General features: G+C 36.1%; 1 non-coding gene and 1 pseudogene across 1 annotated transcript; one reads left to right on the top strand and one right to left on the bottom strand.

Moving 5' to 3' along the window:
• The first annotated feature begins 1,506 nt into the window (after positions 1–1,506).
• LOC135004148 (U1 spliceosomal RNA) lies at positions 1,507–1,685 on the top strand (annotated as a pseudogene).
• A 3,252-nt stretch (positions 1,686–4,937) lies between these two features.
• LOC135004004 (U1 spliceosomal RNA) lies at positions 4,938–5,100 on the bottom strand. The gene has a single exon (XR_010204880.1). It is a non-coding gene; the product is annotated as a U1 spliceosomal RNA (small nuclear RNA).
• Positions 5,101–23,380: the final 18,280 nt, after the last annotated feature.

Genomic DNA, 23,380 nt, shown 5'->3' with positions numbered 1-23,380 from the left:
AGGTGTATGGGAGCAATGGAGCACAGCTTTACTGCTGTGCGTTACCTCAGTGAAGATCATGAAGTCTTCCGCCGCCTCTGAAGTCTTCTTTTCTTCTCATACTCACCCGGCTTCTATCTTCCGGCTCTGCGAGGGGGACGGCGGCGCGGCTCTGGGACGGACGGCGAGGGTGAGACCTGCGTACCGATCCCTCTGGAGCTAATGCTGTACAGTAGCCTAAGAAGCAGAGCCTATCAACTCACAGAAGTAGGTGTGCATCTCTCCCCTCCGCCCCTCGATGCAGGGAGTCTGTTGCCAGCAGGCTCCCTGAAAATAAAAAAATCTAACAAATATACTTTCTGTCAGGAAACTCAGGAGAGCTCCCTGAAAAGCACCCAGTCTCCTCTGGGCACAGTAGTAAACTGAGGTCTGGAGGAGGGGCATAGAGGGAGGAGCCAGTGCACACCCAGATCTAAAGTCTTTCTTTAAGTGCCCATGTCTCCTGCGGAGCCCGTCTATCCCCCATGGTCCTTACGGAGTCCCCAGCATCCTCTAGGACGTAAGAGAAAAATTATGCTGGCAGAAAAATCCAATTGAGTGATTAAACAGCTCCAGAGCTGCTCTGTAAGGCAAGTAAAAGGGTGTGGGCCCTGCAGCACTACCTGTAGTTTGCATTGTGCATTGGAAGCCTAGTTTGCTGTCTGTTTCCACTTCTTTTTTCTTGAGCCCCTCCCGTCTATACCCTTGTGCACTATCCTGACTTCTCCTCCCGTCTGCTTACTTTGTGCCTTCCAATGCACAATGCAAACTACAGGTAGTGCTGCAGGGCCCACACCCTTTTACTTGCCTTACAGAGCAGCTCTTGAGCTGTTACAGTGCCCAGCTGCTGCAAGAAATCAGCGTGAATGCTTCAGGGGCTGGGTCATGGCCAACATGAGCCCCACACCGAAGGAGGGTGGGGGTGTTTAATGCGAACTAGGGGTCTCGCACAATGCGAACTACAGGTAGTGCTGCAGGGCCCACACCCTTTTACTTGCCTTACAGAGCAGCTCTGGAGCTGTTACAGTGCCCAGCTGCTGCAAGAAATCAGCTTGAATGCTTCAGGGGCTGGGGCATAGCCAACATGAGCCCCACACCGACGGAGGGTGGAGGTGTTTAATGCAAACTAGGGGTCATCCAAGTGCCGCAAAAGGCCGCCATGCCCTGCACGCCCCTTTTCTCTTTTCATATGCAGACGAGGGTTGAAGCCAACTTTGACCCACTGCTTGGATGACATCGCCATATGCAAATCCATCTGCTGCAGGCCTTCCCCCAGGAATGCTTGCACTAGTTGTTGCATTTGGTTTGTTGTTTGGGGGTGCTTCAGTATTAGGCAGCCTTCTGCCCTCCCATGTTCATCTGAAAATATGTGTTCTCCCTGCAGTTGTTGTCCCCAGATGAGAGTTCCCTTGTGCTGCCTCAGTTGAATCTCCTTTACTTGACAGAGATGTGCCTGAGCAGCGGCCCTCCCCAGCCCTATCCCAAATCATACTTATTTTGCATAGGAGATACCATGGTCATGAAGACTGTTCTCCCAGGGTGCGGTTCATTCATTGCATTCTGGGTATGCTGACCCCTGTGATTTCCCCAAATGTGGGAAACTCGACTGCATTATTTAATGCGAACTAGGGGTCATCCAAGCACCGCAAAAGGCCGCCATGCCCTGCATACCCCTTTTCTATTTTCATAAGCAGACGAGGTTTGAAGCCAACTTTGACCCACTGCTTGGATGACATCACTTGCTGCCTTTCCAATGAAGCAAGTTTAATTTAATAATAGGTGAAAAACCATCCCTACAAAGGTGTTAATCAGATACTTGGCTTTGTGGACACTTTTCAGAGCACAAATTTGTTAGCATAAAAATAAAGCCAGAAAATGAAGAGCTGTTTAATCACTCAATTGGATTTTTCTGCCAGCATATTTCTTTTTCTCTGCAACCCACTGCTAAATTGTGCTTCGTGGCTGTTTTTTTCATAAAATCACTTAATCAAATCTAACTCTGATTACATCAGAGAAGGCCAGGTACCCTACACCATAAGAGGTGGTTTGAAATTTTTACTTGTCTACTTAAAGATCACCAAAATCTGATAACGAGGTCAATTACGTCCCTAGGTGGGATTGAACCACCAACCTTTTGGTTAACAACTGAACACGCTAACTGTTTGCGCCTCAGAGACACTTTGCAAAAGTACATACTGACAAAGGTTAATAAGCATTCATCTAGAACGTTTCCTAGAAAAACTTTAAAAAGTCAATTATCTGGAGAGTTTTTGTAAGATGTTCCTTCCATCAACCAATGAAGAAACACATTGGTACTTTCCCATGATGAGTGAGTGCTTCAGGATCTCTTGCACTTACATGTGCAGCAAAGGACTACAATGGAAGCATGCTGGGCCTATAACCCAGAGGTAGGCAGATTGCAACTGTCCTCTGCTATATGCATTTTTTTTGTTAATTAAAGTAATCCAAAACTGGGATTGATATTTTGGCTCTTTTATTTTTACTTAAAGTACAATAACTTTTACTGTTTTAATTTGTTTTAATAGTATATTGACAGTATTGTTTTCTTTCAAAAATCCACTTAATTTTCTTTACCCTATTATTAAAATGGTAATTGACAAAAACAAACTACATTGTCACCAGAAGAGCAATACAAAATGTACAAGTGATATATTAAAATCATCTTTTCAGCTTGAATTTCAATGATGCATTGAGGTAACGATTTTGTGAGAAACATCTTCACCCTTAAATAAAGATTTTCTTAATTCCCTACCTGTGTGCTAATTAGATATCACCTTGTTTTCACATTAAACAGACTTTCACATGAGAAAGCAGCAAGGATGCAGTGGCGTTAATGTTTCCTGGTGTCAACCTGTATTATTTCAGTAGACATTGAAATGAGGATGCATCTTGCTGCCTTTCCAATGAAGCAAGTTTAATTTAGTAATAGGTTAAAAACCATCCCTACAAAGGTGTTAATCAGAGACTTGGCTTTGTGGACACTTTTCAGAGAACAAATTTGTTAGCATAAAAATAAAGCCAGAAAATGAAGAGCTGTTTAATCACTCAATTGGATTTTTCTGCCAGCATTTTTCTTTTTCTCTGCAACCCACTGCTAAATTGTGCTTCCTAGCTGTTTTTTTTATAAAATCACTTAATCAAATCTAACTCTGATTACATCAGAGAAGGCCAGGTACCCTACACCATAAGAGGGGGTTTGAAATTTTGACTTGTCTACTTAAAGATCACCGAAATCTGATAACAAGGTCAATTACGTCCCTGGGTGGGATTGAACCACCAACCTTTTGGTTAATAGCCTTATACACTAACTGATTGCGCCACAGCGACACTTTTCAAAAGTACATACTGACAAAGGCTAATAAGCATTCATCTAGAACGTTTCCTAGAAACATTTTAAAAAGTCAATAATGTGGAGAGTTTTTGTAAGATGTTTCTTCCATCAACCAATGAAGAAACACATTGGTACTTTCCTATGATGAGTGAGTGCTTCAGGATCTCTTGCACTTACATGTGCAGCAGAGTACTGTAATGGAAGCATGCTGGGTCCATAACCCAGAGGTAGGCAGATTGAAACTATCCTCTGCTATATGCATTGTTTTTATTAATTAAAGTAATCCAAAACTGGGATTGATATTTTTGCTCTTTTATTTTTACTTAAAGTACAATAACTTTTACCATTTTAATTTGTTTTAATAGTATATTGACAGTATTGTTTTCTTTCAAAAATCCAATTAATTTTCTTTACCCGATTATTAAAATGGTAATTGACAAAAACAATCTACATTGTCACCAGAAGAGCAGTACAAAATGTACAAGTGATATATTAAAATCATCTTTCCAGCTTGAATTTCAATGATGCCTTGGTGCAACAATTTTGTGAGAAACATCTTCACCCATAAAGAAAGATTTTCTTAATTCCTTACCTGTGTGCTGATTAGATATCACCTTGTTTTCACATTAAACAGACTTCCCCATGAGGAAGCAGCAAGGATGCAGTGACGTTTATGTTTCCTGGTGTCAACCTGTATTATTTCAGTAGACATTGAAATGAGGATGCATCTTGCTGCCTTTCCAATGAAGCAAGTTTAATTCAGTAATAGGTGAAAAACCATTCCTACAAAGGTGTTAATCAGAGACTTGGCTTTGTGGACACTTTTCAGAGAGCAAATTTGTTAGCATAAACATAAAATCAGAAAATAAAGAGCTGTTTAATCACTCAATTGGACTTTTCTGCCAGCATAATTTTTTTTCTCTGCAACCCACTGCTAAATTGTGCTTCCTAGCTGTTTTTTATAAAATCACTTAATCAAATCTAATTCTGATTACATCAGAGAAGGCCGGGTACCCTACACCATAAGAGGGGGTTTGAAATTTTGACTTGTCTACTTAAAGATCACCAAAATCTGATAACAAGGTCTATTACGTCCCTGGGTGGGATTGAATCACCAACCTTTAGGTTAATAGCCATACACACTAACTGATTGCGCCACAGCGACACTTTGCAAAAGTACATACTGACAAAGGCTAATAAGCATTCATCTAGAACGTTTCCTAGAAAAACTTTAAAAAGTCAATAATCTGGAGAATTTTTGTAAGAAACACATTGGTACATTCCCATGATGAGTGAGTGCTTCAGGATCTCTTGCACTTACATGGGCTATTAACCAAAAGGTTCCCACCCAGTGATGTAATTGACCTTGTGATCAGATTTTGGTGATCTTTAAGTAGACAAGTCAAAATTTCAAACCCCCTCTTATGGTGTAGGGTACCTGGCCTTCTCTGACGTAATCAGAGTTAGATTTAATTAAGGTGCACAAGGGAATAGAAGGGAGCGGTTTAAGAAAAGAGAAGTGGAAACAGACAGCAAACTAGGCTGGAGAGAGACCTGAGACAAAGAGATCTGAATTATACGAGAGCCGACCAGGGGAAACACAAATTATGCAGTCAAGTTTCCCACATTTGGGGAAATCGCAGGAGCAGCACACCCAGAGTGCAATGGGTGAGCCTTTCCCTGGGAGAAGCACCTTCCTGATCATAGTATCTCACCTGGCAGGTAAGTAGGAGTTGGGCTAGTGCTGGGGAGGGTCGCTGCTCGGGTACCCCCCTGTCAAGTGAAGGAGATCCAACTGAGGCAGCACAAGGGAACTCTCGAAAGAAGATCAAGGCTAGAGGAAGATCTGAGACAAAGAAATCTGACTTTTACCAGAGCTGACCAGAGGAAAGCACAAACACAGTACCCCACTACCACCAGGAAACATTAACGCCACTGCATCCTTGCTGCTTTCTCATGTGGAAGTCTATTTAATGTGAAAACAAGGTGATATCTAATTAGCACACAGAAAAGAAAATTAAGTGAATTTTTGAAAGAAAACAATACTGTCAATATACTATTAAAACAAATTAAAATGGTAAAAGTTATTGTACTTTAAGTAAAAATAAAAGAGCAAAAATATCAATCCCAGTTTTGGATTACTTTAATTAACAAAAAAAATGCATATAGCAGAGGATAGTTTCAATCTTTCTACCTCTGGGTTATGGGCCCAGCATGCTTCCATTGCAGTACTCTGCTGCACATGTAAGTGCAAGAGATCCTGAAGCACTCACTCATCATGGGAAAGTACCAATGTGTTTCTTCATTGGTTGATGGCAGAAACATCTTACAAAAACACTCCAGATTATTGACTTTTTAAAGTTTTTCTAGGAAACGTTCTAGATGATTGTTTATTAGCCTTTGTCAGTATGTAATTTTGCAAAGTGTCGCTGTGGCGCAATCAGTTAGTGTGTATGGCTATTAACCAAAAGGTTGGTGGTTCAATCCCACCCAGGGATGTAATTGACTTTGTTATCAGATTTTGGTGATCTTTAAGTAGACAAGTCAAAATTTCAAACCCCCTGTTATGGTGTTAGGTATTTAGACTTCTCTGATGTAATCAGAGTTAGATTTGATTCAGTGATTTTATAAAAACAGCTAGGAAGCACAATTTAGCAGTGGGTTGCAGAGAAAAAGAAATATGCTGGCAAAAAAATCCAATTGAGTGATTAAACAGCTCTTGGATGGTTTTTCACCTATTACTAAATTAAACTTGCTTCATTGGAAAGGCAGCAAGATGCATCCTCATTTCAATATCTACTGAAATAATACAGGTTGACACCAGGAAACATTAACGCCACTGCATCCTTGCTGCTTTCTCATGTGGAAGTCTGTTTAATGTGAAAACAAGGTGATATCTAATTAGCACACAGGTAAGGAATTAAGAAAATCTTTATTAAAGGGTGAAGATGTTTCTCACAAAATCGTTGCCCCAATGCATCATTGAAATTCAAGCTGGAAAGATGATTTTAATATATCACTTGTACATTTTGTATTGCTCTTCTGGTGACAATGTAGTTTGTTTTTGTCAATTACCATTTTAATAATCGGGTAAAGAAAATTAATTGGATTTTTGAAAGAAAACAATACTGTCAATATACTATTAAAACAAATTAAAATGGTAAAAGTTATTGTACTTTAAGTAAAAATAAAAGAGCAAAAATATCAATCCCAGTTTTGGATTACTTTAATTAACAAAAAAAAATGCATATAGCAGAGGATAGTTTCAATCTGCCTACCTCTGGGTTATGGACCCAGCATGCTTCCATTACAGTACTCTGCTGCACATGTAAGTGCAAGAGGTCCTGAAGCACTCACTTATCATGGGAAAGTTCCAATGTGTTTCTTCATTGGTTGATGGAAGAAACATCTTACAAAAACTCTCCACATTATTGACTTTTTAAAATGTTTCTAGGAAACGTTCTAGATGAATGCTTATTAGCATTTGTCAGTATGTACTTTTGCAAAGTGTCGCTGTGGCGCAATCAGTCTGTGTGTATGGTTATTAACCAAAAGGTTGGTGGTTCAATCCCACCCAGGGACGTAATTGACCTTGTTATCAGATTTTGGTGATCTTTAAGTAGACAAGTCAAAATTTCAAACCCCCTGTTATGGTGTAGGGTACCTGGCCTTCTCTGATGTAATCAGAGTTAGATTTGATTCAGTGATTTTATAAAAACAGCTAGGAAGCACAATTTAGCAGTGAGTTGCAGAGAAAAAGAAATATGCTGGCAAAAAAATCCAATTGAGTGATTAAACAGCTCTTCATTTTCTGGCTTTATTTTTATGCTAACAAATTTGTTCTCTGAAAAGTGTCCACAAAGCCAAGTCTCTGATTAACACCTTTGTAGGGATGGTTTTTCACCTATTACTAAATTAAACTTGCTTCATTGGAAAGGCAGCAAGATGCATCCTCATTTCAATGTCTACTGAAATAATACAGGTTGACACCAGGAAACATTAACGCCACTGCATCCTTGCTGCTTTCGCATGTGGAAGTCTGTTTAATGTGAAAACAAGGTGATATCTAATTAGCACACAGGTAAGGAATTAAGAAAATCTTTATTTAAGGGTGAAGATGTTTCTCACAAAATCGTTGCCCCAATGCATCATTGAAATTCAAGCTGGAAAGATGATTTTAATATATCACTTGTACATTTTGTATTGCTCTTCTGGTGACAATGTAGTTTGTTTTTGTCAATTACCATTATAAAAATAGGGTAAAGAAAATTAAGTGGATTTTTGAAAGAAAACAATACTGTCAATATACTATTAAAACAAATTAAAATGGTAAAAGTTATTGTACTTTAAAGTAAAAATAAAAGAGCAAAAATATCAATCCCAGTTTTTGGATTACTTTAATTAACAATAAAAAATGCATATAGCAGAGGATAGTTTCAATCTGCCTACCTCTGGGTTATGGGCCCAGCATGTTTCCAATGCAGTACTCTGCTGCACATGTAAGTGCAAGAGATCCTGAAGCACTCACTCATCATGGGAAAGTACCAATGTGTTTCTGCGTTGGTTGATGGAAGAAACATCTTACAAAAACTCTCCAGATTATTGACTTTTTAAAGTTTTTCTAGGAAACGTTCTAGATGAATGCTTATTAGCCTTTGTCAGTATGTAAGTTTGCAAAGTGTCTCTGTGGCGCAATCGGTTAGTGTGTTTGGTTATTAATCAAAGGGTTGGTGGTTCAATCCCACCCAGGGATGTAATTGACCTTGTTATCAGATTTTGGTGATCTTTAAGTAGACTAGTCAAAATTTCAAACCCCCTCTTATGGTGTAGGGTACCTGGCCTTCTCTGATGTAATCAGAGTTAGATTTGATTAAGTGATTTTATAAAAAAACAGCTAGGAAGCACAATTTAGCAGTGGGTTGCAGAGAAAAAGAAATATGCTGGCAGAAAAATCCAATTGAGTGATTAAACTGCTCTTCATTTTCTGGCTTTATTTTTATGCTAACTAATTTGTTCTCTGAAAAGTGTCCACAAAGCCAAGTGTCTGATTAACATCTTTGTAGGGATGGTTTTTCACCTATTACTAAATTAAACTTGCTTCATTGGAAAGGCAGCAAGATGCATCCTCATTTCAATATCTACGGAAATAATACAGGTTGACACCAGGAAACATTAACGCCACTGCATCTTTGCTGTTTTCTCATGTGGAAGTCTGTTTAATGTGAAAACAAGGTGATATCTAATTAGCACACAGGTAAGGAATTAAGAAAATCTTTATTTAAGGGTGAAGATGTTTCTCACAAAATCGTTGCCCCAATGCATCATTGAAATTCAAGCTGGAAAGATGATTTTAATATATCACTTGTACATTTTGTATTGCTCTTCTGGTGACAATGTAGTTTGTTTTTGTCAATTACCATTATAATAATAGGGTAAAGAAAATTAAGTGGATTTTTGAAAGAAAACAATACTGTCAATATACTATTAAAACAAATTAAAATGGTAAAAGTTATTGTACTTTAAGTAAAAATAAAAGAGCAAAAATATCAATCCCAGTTTTGGATTACTTTAATTAACAATAAAAAATGCATATAGCAGAGGATAGTTTCATTCTGCCTACCTCTGGGTTATGGGCCCAGCATGTTTCCAATGCAGTACTCTGCTGCACATGTAAGTGCAAGAGATCCTGAAGCACTCACTCATCATGGGAAAGTACCAATGTGTTTCTTCGTTGGTTGATGGAAGAAACATCTTACAAAAACTCTCCAGATTATTGACTTTTTAAAGTTTTTCTAGGAAACATTCTAGATGAATGCTTATTAGCCTTTGTCAGTAAGTACTTTTGCAAAGTGTCGCTGTGGCGCAATCAGTTAGTGTGTACGGCTATTAACCAAAAGGTTGGTGGTTCAATCCCACCCAGGGACGTAATTGACCTTGTTATCAGATTTTGTTGATCTTTAAGTAGACAAGTCAAAATTTCGAAAACCCCTGTTATGGTGTAGGGTACCTGGCCTTCTCTGATGTAATCAGAGTTAGATTTGATTCAGTGATTTTATAAAAACAGCTAGGAAGCACAATTTAGCAGTGGGTTGCAGAGAAAAAGAAATATGCTGGCAAAAAAATCCAATTGAGTGATTAAACAGCTCTTCATTTTCTGGCTTTATTTTTATGCTAACAAATTTGTTCTCTGAAAAGTGTCCACAAAGCCAAGTATCTAATTAACATCTTTGTAGGGATGGTTTTTCACCTATTACTAAATTAAACTTGCTTCATTGGAAAGGCAGCAAGATGCATCCTCATTTCAATATCTACTGAAATAATACAGGTTGACACCAGGAAACATTAACGCCACTGCATCCTTGCTGCTTTCTCATGTGGAAGTCTGTTTAATGTGAAAACAAGGTGATATCTAATTAGCACACAGGTAAGGAATTAAGAAAATCTTTATTTAAGGGTGAAGATGTTTCTCACAAAATCGTTGCCCCAATGCATCATTGAAATTCAAGCTGGAAAGATGATTTTAATATATCACTTGTACATTTTGTATTGCTCTTCTGGTGACAATGTAGTTTGCTTTTGTCAATTACCATTTTAATAATCGGGTAAAGAAAATTAATTGGATTTTTGAAAGAAAACAATACTGTCAATATACTATTAAAACAAATTAAAATGGTAAAAGTTAATGTACTTTAAGTAAAAATAAAAGAGCAAAAATATCAATCCCAGTTTTGGATTACTTTAATTAACAAAAAAAAATGCATATAGCAGAGGATAGTTTCAATCTGCCTACCTCTGGGTTATGGACCCAGCATGCTTCCATTACAGTACTCTGCTGCACATGTAAGTGCAAGAGATCCTGAAGCACTCACTCATCATGGGAAAGTACCAATGTGTTTCTTCATTGGTTGATGGAAGAAACATCTTACAAAAACTCTCCACATTATTGACTTTTTAAAATGTTTCTAGGAATCGTTCTAGATGAATGCTTATTAGCCTTTGTCAGTAAGTACTTTTGCAAAGTGTCACTGTGGCGCAATCAGTTAGTGTGTAAGGCTATTAACCAAAAAGTTGGTGGTTCAATCCCACCCAGGGACTTAATTGATCTTGTTATCAGATTTTGGTGATCTTTAAGTAGACAAGTCAAAATTTCAAACCCCCTGTTATGGTGTAGGGTACCTGGCCTTCTCTGATGTAATCAGAGTTAGATTTGATTCAGTGATTTTATAAAAACAGCTAGGAAGCACAATTTAGCAGTGGGTTGCAGAGAAAAAGAAATATGCTGGCAGAAAAATCCAATTGAGTGATTAAACAGCTCTTCATTTTCTGGCTTTATTTTTATGCTAACTAATTTGTTCTCTGAAAAGTGTCCACAAAGCCAAGTATCTGATTAACATATTTGTAGGGATGGTTTTTCACCTATTACTAAATTAAACTTGCTTCATTGGAAAGGCAGCAAGATGCATCCTCATTTCAATATCTACTGAAATAATACAGGTTGACACCAGGAAACATTAACGCCACTGCATCCTTGCTGCTTTCTCATGTGGAAGTCTGTTTAATGTGAAAACAAGGTGATATCTAATTAGCACACAGGTAAGGAATTAAGAAAATCTTTATTTAAGGGTGAAGATGTTTCTCACAAAATCGTTGCCCCAATGCATCATTGAAATTCAAGCTGGAAAGATGATTTTAATATATCACTTGTACATTTTGTATTGCTCTTCTGGTGACAATGTAGTTTGTTTTTGTCAATTACCATTTTAATAATAGGGTAAAGAAAATTAAGTGGATTTTTGAAAGAAAACAATACTGTCAATATACTATTAAAACAAATTAAAATGGTAAAAGTTATTGTACTTTAAGTAAAAATAAAAGCTAAAATATCAATCCCAGTTTTGGATTACTTTAATGAACAAAAAAAAAATGCATATAGCAAAGGATAGTTTCAATCTGCCTACCTCTGGGTTATGGGCCCAGCTTGCTTTCATTGCAGTACTCTGCTGCACATGTAAGTGCAAGAGATCCTGAAGCACTCACTCATCATGCGAAAGTACCAATGTGTTTCTTCATTGGTTGCTGGAAGAAACATCTTACAAAAACTCTCCAGATTATTGATTTTTTAAAGTTTTTCTAGGAAACGTTCTAGATGAATGCTTATTAGTCTTTGTCAGTATGTACTTTTTGCAAAGTGTCTCTGTGGCGCAATCGGTTAGTGTGTTCAGCTATTAATCAAAAGGTTGGTGGTTCAATCCCTCCCAGGGACATAATTGACCTTGTGATCAGATTTTGGTGATATTTAAGTAGACAAGTCAAAATTGCAAACCCCCTGTTATGGTGTAGGGTACCTGGCCTTCTCTGATGTAATCAGAGTTAGATTTGATTAAGTGATTTTATAAAAAAACAGCTAGGAAGCACAATTTAGCAGTGGGTTGCAGAGAAAAAGAATAATGCTGGCAGAAAAATCCAATTGAGTGATTAAACAGCTCTTCATTTTCTGGCTTTATTTTTATGATAACAAATTTGTTCTCTGAAAAGTGTCCACAAAGCCAAGTATCTGATTAACATCTTTGTAGGGATGGTTTTTCACCTATTACTAAATTAAACTTGCTTCATTGGAAAGGCAGCAAGATGCATCCTCATTTCAATATCTACGGAAATAATACAGGTTGACACCAGGAAACATTAACGCCACTGCATCTTTACTGTTTTCTCATGTGGAAGTCTGTTTAATGTGAAAACAAGGTGATATCTAATTAGCACACAGGTAATGAATTAAGAAAATCTTTATTTAAGGGTGAAGATGTTTCTCACAAAATCGTTGCCCCAATGCATCATTGAAATTCAAGCTGGAAAGATGATTTTAATATATCACTTGTACATTTTGTATTGCTCTTCTGGTGACAATGTAGTTTGTTTTTGTCAATTACCATTTTAATAATCGGGTAAAGAAAATTAAGTGGATTTTTGAAAGAAAACAATACTGTCAATATACTATTAAAACAAATTAAAATGGTAAAAGTTATTGTACTTTAAGTAAAAATAAAAGAGCAAAAATATCAATCCCAGTTTTGGATTACGTTAATTAACAAAAAAAAAATGCATATAGCAGAGGATAGTTTCAATCTGCCTACCTCTGGGTTATGGACCCAGCATGCTTCCATTACAGTACTCTGCTGCACATGTAAGTGCAAAAGATCCTGAAGCACTCACTCATCATGGGAAAGTACCAATGTGTTTCTTCATTGGTTGATGGAAGAAACATCTTACAAAAACTCTCCACATTATTGACTTTTTAAAATGTTTCTAGGAATCGTTCTAGATGAATGCTTATTAGCCTTTGTCAGTATGTACTTTTGCAAAGTGTCGCTGTGGCGCAATCAGTTAGTGTGTAAGGCTATTAACCAAAAGGTTGGTGGTTCAATCCCACCCAGGGACTTAATTGACCTTGTTATCAGATTTTGGTGATCTTTAAGTAGACAAGTCAAAATTTCAAACCCCCTGTTATGGTGTAGGGTACCTGGCCTTCTCTGATGTAGTTAGATTTGATTCAGTGATTTTATAAAAACAGCTAGGAAGCACAATTTAGCAGTGGGTTGCAGAGAAAAAGAAATATGCTGGCAGAAAAATCCAATTGAGTGATTAAACAGCTCTTCATTTTCTGGCTTTATTTTTATGCTAACTAATTTGTTCTCTGAAAAGTGTCCACAAAGCCAAGTATCTGATTAACATATTTGTAGGGATGGTTTTTCATCTATTACTAAATTAAACTTGCTTCATTGGAAAGGCAGCAAGATGCATCCTCATTTCAATATCTACTGAAATAATACAGGTTGACACCAGGAAACATTAACGCCACTGCATCCTTGCTGCTTTCTCATGTGGAAGTCTGTTTAATGTGAAAACAAGGTGATATCTAATTAGCACACAGGTAAGGAATTAAGAAAATCTTTATTTAAGGGTGAAGATGTTTCTCACATAATCGTTGCCCCAATGCATCATTGAAATTCAAGCTGGAAAGATGATTTTAATGTATCACTTGTACATTTTGTATTGCTCTTCTGGTGACAATGTAGTTTGTTTTTGTCAATTACCATTTTAATAATCGGGTAAAGAAAATTAATTGGATTTTTGAAAGAAAACAATACTGTCAATATACTATTAAAACAAATTAAAATGGTAAAAGTTATTGTACTTTAAGTAAAAATAAAAGCTAAAATATCAATCCCAGTTTTGGATTACTTTAATGAACAAAAAAAAATGCATATAGCAAAGGATAGTTTCAATCTGCCTACCTCTGGGTTATGGGCCCAGCATGCTTCCATTGCAGTACTCTGCTGCACATGTAAGTGCAAGAGATCCTGAAGCACTCACTCATCATGCGAAAGTACCAATGTGTTTCTTCGTTGGTTGCTGGAAGAAACATCTTACAAAAACTCTCCAGATTATTGACTTTTTAAAGTTTTTTTAGGAAACGTTCTAGATGAATGCTTATTAGTCTTTGTCAGTATGTACTTTTTGCTAAGTGTCTCTGTGGCGCAATTGGTTAGTGTGTTCAGCTATTAATCAAAAAGTTGGTGGTTCAATCCCACCCAGGGACATAATTGACCTTGTGATCAGATTTTGGTGATATTTAAGTAGACAAGTCAAAATTGCAAACACCCTCTTATGGTGTAGGGTACCTGGCCTTCTCTGATGTAATCAGAGTTAGATTTGATTAAGTGATTTTATAAAAAAAAACAGCTAGGAAGCACAATTTAGCAGTGGGTTGCAGAGAAAAAGAAAAATGCTGGCAGAAAAATCCAATTGAGTGATTAAACAGCTCTTCATTTTCTGGCTTTATTTTTATGATAACAAATTTGTTCTCTGAAAAGTGTCCACAAAGCCAAGTATCTGATTAACATTTTTGTAGGGATGGTTTTTCACCTATTACTAAATTAAACTTGCTTCATTGGAAAGGCAGCAAGATGCATCCTCATTTCAATATCTACGGAAATAATACAGGTTGACACCAGGAAACATTAACGCCACTGCATCTTTGCTGTTTTCTCATGTGGTAGTCTGTTTAATGTGAAAACAAGGTGATATCTAATTAGCACACAGGTAAGGAATTAAGAAAATCTTTATTTAAGGGTGAAGATGTTTCTCACAAAATCGTTGCCCCAATGCATCATTGAAATTCAAGCTGGAAAGATGATTTTAATATATCACTTGTACATTTTGTATTGCTCTTCTGGTGACAATGTAGTTTGTTTTTGTCAATTACCATTTTAAAAATCGGGTAAAGAAAATTAATTGGATTTTTGAAAGAAAACAATACTGTCAATATACTATTAAAACAAATTAAAATGGTAAAAGTTATTGTACTTTAAGTAAAAATAAAAGCTAAAATATCAATCCCAGTTTTGGATTACTTTAATGAACAAAAAAAAATGCATATAGCAAAGGATAGTTTCAATCTGCCTACCTCTGGGTTATGGGCCCAGCATGCTTCCAGTGCAGTACTCTGCTGCACATGTAAGTGCAAGAGATCCTGAAGCACTCACTCATCATGCGAAAGTACCAATGTGTTTCTTCATTGGTTGCTGGAAGAAACATCTTACAAAAACTCTCCAGATTATTGACTTTTTAAAGTTTTTCTAGGAAACGTTCTAGATGAATGCTTATTAGTCTTTGTCAGTATGTACTTTTTGCAAAGTGTCTCTGTGGCGCAATCGGTTAGTGTGTTCAGCTATTAATCAGAAGGTTGGTGGTTCAATCCCACCCAGGGACGTAATTGACCTTGTGATCAGATTTTGGTAATATTTAAGTAGACAAGTCAAAATTGCAAAACCCCTCTTATGGTGTAGGGTACCTGGCCTTCTCTGATGTAATCAGAGTTAGATTTGATTAAGTGATTTTATAAAAAAAACAGCTAGGAAGCACAATTTAGCAGTGGGTTGCAGAGAAAAAGAAAAATGCTGGCAGAAAAATCCAATTGAGTGATTAAACAGCTCTTCATTTTCTGGCTTTATTTTTATGATAACAAATTTGTTCTCTGAAAAGTGTCCACAAAGCCAAGTATCTGATTAACATCTTTGTAGGGATGGTTTTTCACCTATTACTAAATTAAACTTGCTTCATTGGAAAGGCAGCAAGATGCATCCTCATTTCAATATCTACGGAAATAATACAGGTTGACACCAGGAAACATTAACGACACTGCATCTTTGCTGTTTTCTCATGTGGAAGTCTGTTTAATGTGAAAACAAAGTGATATCTAATTAGCACACAGGTAAGGAATTAAGAAAATCTTTATTTAAGGGTGAAGATGTTTCTCACAAAATCGTTGCCCCAATGCATCATTGAAATTCAAGCTGGAAAGATGATTTTAATATATCACTTGTACATTTTGTATTGCTCTTCTGGTGACAATGTAGTTTGTTTTTGTCAATTACCATTTTAATAATCGGGTAAAGAAAAGTAATTGGATTTTTGAAAGAAAACAATACTGTCAATATACTATTAAAACAAATTAAAATGGTAAAAGTTATTGTACTTTAAGTAAAAATAAAAGAGCAAAAATATCAATCCCAGTTTTGGATTACTTTAATTAACAAAAAAAAAATGCATATAGCAGAGGATAGTTTCAATCTGCCTACCTCTGGGTTATGGACCCAGCATGCTTTCATAACAGTACTCTGCTGCACATGTAAGTGCAAGAGATCCTGAAGCACTCACTCATCATGGGAAAGTACCAATGTGTTTCTTCATTGGTTGATGGAAGAAACATCTTACAAAAACTCTCCAGATTATTGACTATTTAAAGTTTTTATAGGAAACGTTCTAGATGAATGCTTATTAGCCTTTGTCAGTATGTACTTTTGCAAAGTGTCGCTGTGGCGCAATCAGTTAGTGTGTACAGCTATTAACCAAAAGGTTGGTGGTTCAATCCCACCCAGGGACATAATTGACCTTGTTATCAGATTTTGTTGATCTTTAAGTAGACAAGTCAAAATTTCGAAAACCCCTGTTATGGTGTAGGGTACCTGGCCTTCTCTGATGTAATCAGAGTTAGATTTGATTCAGTGATTTTATAAAAACAGCTAGGAAGCACAATTTAGCAGTGGGTTGCAGAGAAAAAGAAATATGCTATCAAAAAAATCCAATTGAGTGATTAAACAGCTCTTCATTTTCTGGCTTTATTTTTATGCTAACAAATTTGTTCTCTGAAAAGTGTCCACAAAGCCAAGTCTCTGATTAACACCTTTGTAGGGATGGTTTTTCACCTATTACTAAATTAAACTTGCTTCATTGGAAAGGCAGCAAGATGCATCCTCATTTCAATATCTACTGAAATAATACAGGTTGACACCAGGAAACATTAACGCCACTGCATCCTTGCTGCTTTCTCATGTGGAAGTCTGTTTAATGTGAAAACAAGGTGATATCTAATTAGCACACAGGTAAGGAATTAAGAAAATCTTTATTTAAGGGTGAAGATGTTTCTCACAAAATCGTTGCCCCAATGCATCATTGAAATTCAAGCTGGAAAGATGATTTTAATATATCACTTGTACATTTTGTATTGCTCTTCTGGTGACAATGTAGTTTGTTTTTGTCAGTTACCATTTTAATAATCGGGTAAAGAAAATTAATTGGATTTTTGAAAGAAAACAATACTGTCAATATACTATTAAAACAAATTAAAATGGTAAAAGTTATTGTACTTTAAGTAAAAATAAAAGCTAAAATATCAATCCCAGTTTTGGATTACTTTAATGAACAAAAAAAAATGCATATAGCAGAGGATAGTTTCAATCTGCCTACCTCTGGGTTATGGACCCAGCATGCTTCCATTACAGTACTCTGCTGCACATGTAAGTGCAAGAGATCCTGAAGCACTCACTCATCATGGGAAAGTACCAATGTGTTTCTTCATTGGTTGATGGAAGAAACATCTTACAAAAACTCTCCACATTATTGACTTTTTAAAATGTTTCTAGGAATCGTTCTAGATGAATGCTTATTAGCCTTTGTCAGTAAGTACTTTTGCAAAGTGTCGCTGTGGCGCAATCAGTTAGTGTGTAAGGCTATTAACCAAAAGGTTGGTGGTTCAATCCCACCCAGGGACATAATTGACATTGTTATAAGATTTTGGTGATCTTTAAGCAGACAAGTCAAAATTTCAAACCCCCTGTTATGGTGTAGGGTACCTGGCCTTCTCTGATGTAATCAGAGTTAGATTTGATTCAGTGATTTTATAAAAACAGCTAGGAAGCACAATTTAGCAGTGGGTTGCAGAGAAAAAGAAATATGCTAGCAGAAAAATCCAATTGAGTGATTAAACAGCTCTTCATTTTCTGGCTTTATTTTTAAACTAATTTGTTCTCTGAAAAGTGTCCACAAAGCCAAGTATCTGATTAACATATTTGTAGGGATGGTTTTTCACCTATTACTAAATTAAACTTGCTTCATTGGAAAGGCAGCAAGATGCATCCTCATTTCAATATCTACTGAAATAATACAGGTTGACACCAGGAAACATTAACGCCACTGCATCCTTGCTGCTTTCTCATGTGGAAGTCTGTTTAATGTGAAAACAAGGTGATATCTAATTAGCACACAGGTAAGGAATTAAGAAAATCTTTATTTAAGGGTAAAGATGTTTCTCACAAAATCATTGCCCCAATGCATCATTGAAATTCAAGCTGGAAAGATGATTTTAATATATCACTTGTACATTTTGTATTGCTCTTCTGGTGACAATGTAGTTTGTTTTTGTCAATTACCATTTTAATAATAGGGTAAAGAAAATTAAGTGGATTTTTGAAAGAAAACAATACTGTCAATATACTATTAAAACAAATTAAAATGGTAAAAGTTATTGTACTTTAAGTAAAAATAAAAGCTAAAATATCAATCCCAGTTTTGGATTACTTTAATGAACAAAAAAAAAATGCATATAGCAAAGGATAGTTTCAATCTGCCTACCTCTGGGTTATGGGCCCAGCATGCTTCCATAGCAGTACTCTGCTGCACATGTAAGTGCAAGAGATCCTGAAGCACTCACTCATCATGCGAAAGTACCAATGTGTTTCTTCATTGGTTGCTGGAAGAAACATCTTACAAAAACTCTCCAGATTATTGACTTTTTAAAGTTTTTCTAGGAAACGTTCTAGATGAAAGCTTATTAGTCTTTGTCAGTATATTCTTTTTGCAAAGTGTCTCTGTGGCGCAATCGGTTAGTGTGTTCAGCTATTAATCAAAAGGTTGGTGGTTCAATCCCACCCAGGGACGTAATTGACCTTGTGATCAGATTTTGGTGATATTTAAGTAGACAAGTCAAAATTGCAAACCCCCTCTTATAGTGTAGGGTACCTGGCCTTCTCTGATGTAATCAGAGTTAGATTTGATTAAGTGATTTTATAAAAAAACAGCTAGGAAGCACAATTTAGCAGTGGGTTGCAGAGAAAAAGAAAAATGCTGGCAGAAAAATACAATTGAGTGATTAAACAGCTCTTCATTTTCTGGCTTTATTTTTATGATAACAAATTTGTTCTCTGAAAAGTGTCCACAAAGCCAAGTATCTGATTAACATATTTGTAGGGATGGTTTTTCACCTATTACTAAATTAAACTTGCTTCATTGGAAAGGCAGCAAGATGCATCCTCATTTCAATATCTACTGAAATAATACAGGTTGACACCAGGAAACATTAACGCCACTGCATCCTTGCTGCTTTCTCATGTGGAAGTCTGTTTAATGTGAAAACAAGGTGATATCTAATTAGCACACAGGTAAGGAATTAAGAAAATCTTTATTTAAGGGTAAAGATGTTTCTCACAAAATCATTGCCCCAATGCATCATTGAAATTCAAGCTGGAAAGATGATTTTAATATATCACTTGTACATTTTGTATTGCTCTTCTGGTGACAATGTAGTTTGTTTTTGTCAATTACCATTTTAATAATAGGGTAAAGAAAATTAAGTGGATTTTTGAAAGAAAACAATACTGTCAATATACTATTAAAACAAATTAAAATGGTAAAAGTTATTGTACTTTAAGTAAAAATAAAAGCTAAAATATCAATCCCAGTTTTGGATTACTTTAATGAACAAAAAAAAAATGCATATAGCAAAGGATAGTTTCAATCTGCCTACCTCTGGGTTATGGGCCCAGCATGCTTCCATTGCAGTACTCTGCTGCACATGTAAGTGCAAGAGATCCTGAAGCCCTCACTCATCATGCGAAAGTACCAATGTGTTTCTTCATTGGTTGCTGGAAGAAACATCTTACAAAAACTCTCCAGATTATTGACTTTTTAAAGTTTTTCTAGGAAACGTTCTAGATGAATGCTTATTAGTCTTTGTCAGTATATTCTTTTTGCAAAGTGTCTCTGTGGCGCAATCGGTTAGTGTGTTCAGATATTAATCAAAAGGTTGGTGGTTCAATCCCACCCAGGGACGTAATTGACCTTGTGATCAGATTTTGGTGATATTTAAGTAGACAAGTCAAAATTGCAAACCCCCTCTTATGGTGTAGGGTACCTGGCCTTCTCTGATGTAATCAGAGTTAGATTTGATTAAGTGATTTTATAAAAAAACAGCTAGGAAGCACAATTTAGCAGTGGGTTGCAGAGAAAAAGAAAAATGCTGGCAGAAAAATACAATTGAGTGATTAAACAGCTCTTCATTTTCTGGCTTTATTTTTATGATAACAAATTTGTTCTCTGAAAAGTGTCCACAAAGCCAAGTCTCTGATTAACACCTTTGTAGGGATGGTTTTTCACCTATTACTAAATTAAACTTGCTTCATTGGAAAGGCAGCAAGATGCATCCTCATTTCAATATCTACTGAAATAATACAGGTTGACACCAGGAAACATTAACGCCACTGCATCCTTGCTGCTTTCTCATGTGGAAGTCTGTTTAATGTGAAAACAAGGTGATATCTAATTAGCACACAGGTAAGGAATTAAGAAAATCTTTATTTAAGGGTGAAGATGTTTCTCACAAAATCGTTGCCCCAATGCATCATTGAAATTCAAGCTGGAAAGATGATTTTAATATATCACTTGTACATTTTGTATTGCTCTTCTGGTGACAATGTAGTTTGTTTTTGTCAATTACCATTTTAATAATAGGGTAAAGAAAATTAAGTGGATTTTTGAAAGAAAACAATACTGTCAATATACTATTAAAACAAATTAAAATGGTAAAAGTTATTGTACTTTAAGTAAAAATAAAAGCTAAAATATCAATCCCAGTTTTGGATTACTTTAATGAACAAAAAAAAAATGCATATAGCAAAGGATAGTTTCAATCTGCCTACCTCTGGGTTATGGGCCCAGCATGCTTCCATTGCAGTACTCTGCTGCACATGTAAGTGCAAGAGATCCTGAAGCCCTCACTCATCATGCGAAAGTACCAATGTGTTTCTTCATTGGTTGCTGGAAGAAACATCTTACAAAAACTCTCCAGATTATTGACTTTTTAAAGTTTTTCTAGGAAACGTTCTAGATGAATGCTTATTAGTCTTTGTCAGTATATTCTTTTTGCAAAGTGTCTCTGTGGCGCAATCGGTTAGTGTGTTCAGATATTAATCAAAAGGTTGGTGGTTCAATCCCACCCAGGGACGTAATTGACCTTGTGATCAGATTTTGGTGATATTTAAGTAGACAAGTCAAAATTGCAAACCCCCTCTTATGGTGTAGGGTACCTGGCCTTCTCTGATGTAATCAGAGTTAGATTTGATTAAGTGATTTTATAAAAAAACAGCTAGGAAGCACAATTTAGCAGTGGGTTGCAGAGAAAAAGAAAAATGCTGGCAGAAAAATACAATTGAGTGATTAAACAGCTCTTCATTTTCTGGCTTTATTTTTATGATAACAAATTTGTTCTCTGAAAAGTGTCCACAAAGCCAAGTCTCTGATTAACACCTTTGTAGGGATGGTTTTTCACCTATTACTAAATTAAACTTGCTTCATTGGAAAGGCAGCAAGATGCATCCTCATTTCAATATCTACTGAAATAATACAGGTTGACACCAGGAAACATTAACGCCACTGCATCCTTGCTGCTTTCTCATGTGGAAGTCTGTTTAATGTGAAAACAAGGTGATATCTAATTAGCACACAGGTAAGGAATTAAGAAAATCTTTATTTAAGGGTGAAGATGTTTCTCACAAAATCGTTGCCCCAATGCATCATTGAAATTCAAGCTGGAAAGATGATTTTAATATATCACTTGTACATTTTGTATTGCTCTTCTGGTGACAATGTAGTTTGTTTTTGTCAGTTACCATTTTAATAATCGGGTAAAGAAAATTAATTGGATTTTTGAAAGAAAACAATACTGTCAATATACTATTAAAACAAATTAAAATGGTAAAAGTTATTGTACTTTAAGTAAAAATAAAAGCTAAAATATCAATCCCAGTTTTGGATTACTTTAATGAACAAAAAAAAATGCATATAGCAGAGGATAGTTTCAATCTGCCTACCTCTGGGTTATGGACCCAGCATGCTTCCATTACAGTACTCTGCTGCACATGTAAGTGCAAGAGATCCTGAAGCACTCACTCATCATGGGAAAGTACCAATGTGTTTCTTCATTGGTTGATGGAAGAAACATCTTACAAAAACTCTCCACATTATTGACTTTTTAAAATGTTTCTAGGAATCGTTCTAGATGAATGCTTATTAGCCTTTGTCAGTAAGTACTTTTGCAAAGTGTCGCTGTGGCGCAATCAGTTAGTGTGTAAGGCTATTAACCAAAAGGTTGGTGGTTCAATCCCACCCAGGGACATAATTGACCTTGTTATCAGATTTTGGTGATCTTTAAGCAGACAAGTCAAAATTTCAAACCCCCTGTTATGGTGTAGGGTACCTGGCCTTCTCTGATGTAATCAGAGTTAGATTTGATTCAGTGATTTTATAAAAACAGCTAGGAAGCACAATTTAGCAGTGGGTTGCAGAGAAAAAGAAATATGCTGGCAGAAAAATCCAATTGAGTGATTAAACAGCTCTTCATTTTCTGGCTTTATTTTTATGCTAACTAATTTGTTCTCTGAAAAGTGTCCACAAAGCCAAGTATCTGATTAACATATTTGTAGGGATGGTTTTTCACCTATTACTAAATTAAACTTGCTTCATTGGAAAGGCAGCAAGATGCATCCTCATTTCAATATCTACTGAAATAATACAGGTTGACACCAGGAAACATTAACGCCACTGCATCCTTGCTGCTTTCTCATGTGGAAGTCTGTTTAATGTGAAAACAAGGTGATATCTAATTAGCACACAGGTAAGGAATTAAGAAAATCTTTATTTAAGGGTAAAGATGTTTCTCACAAAATCATTGCCCCAATGCATCATTGAAATTCAAGCTGGAAAGATGATTTTAATATATCACTTGTACATTTTGTATTGCTCTTCTGGTGACAATGTAGTTTGTTTTTGTCAATTACCATTTTAATAATAGGGTAAAGAAAATTAAGTGGATTTTTGAAAGAAAACAATACTGTCAATATACTATTAAAACAAATTAAAATGGTAAAAGTTATTGTACTTTAAGTAAAAATAAAAGCTAAAATATCAATCCCAGTTTTGGATTACTTTAATGAACAAAAAAAAAATGCATATAGCAAAGGATAGTTTCAATCTGCCTACCTCTGGGTTATGGGCCCAGCATGCTTCCATAGCAGTACTCTGCTGCACATGTAAGTGCAAGAGATCCTGAAGCACTCACTCATCATGCGAAAGTACCAATGTGTTTCTTCATTGGTTGCTGGAAGAAACATCTTACAAAAACTCTCCAGATTATTGACTTTTTAAAGTTTTTCTAGGAAACGTTCTAGATGAAAGCTTATTAGTCTTTGTCAGTATATTCTTTTTGCAAAGTGTCTCTGTGGCGCAATCGGTTAGTGTGTTCAGCTATTAATCAAAAGGTTGGTGGTTCAATCCCACCCAGGGACGTAATTGACCTTGTGATCAGATTTTGGTGATATTTAAGTAGACAAGTCAAAATTG

This window comes from Pseudophryne corroboree, unplaced genomic scaffold (genome assembly GCF_028390025.1).
Source record: "Pseudophryne corroboree isolate aPseCor3 unplaced genomic scaffold, aPseCor3.hap2 scaffold_191, whole genome shotgun sequence".
In the NCBI taxonomy this organism is placed as follows: Eukaryota; Metazoa; Chordata; class Amphibia; order Anura; family Myobatrachidae; genus Pseudophryne; species Pseudophryne corroboree.
Note: the sequence above shows the minus strand (reverse complement) of the source record. Positions and strands in the feature narration are given on the sequence as shown.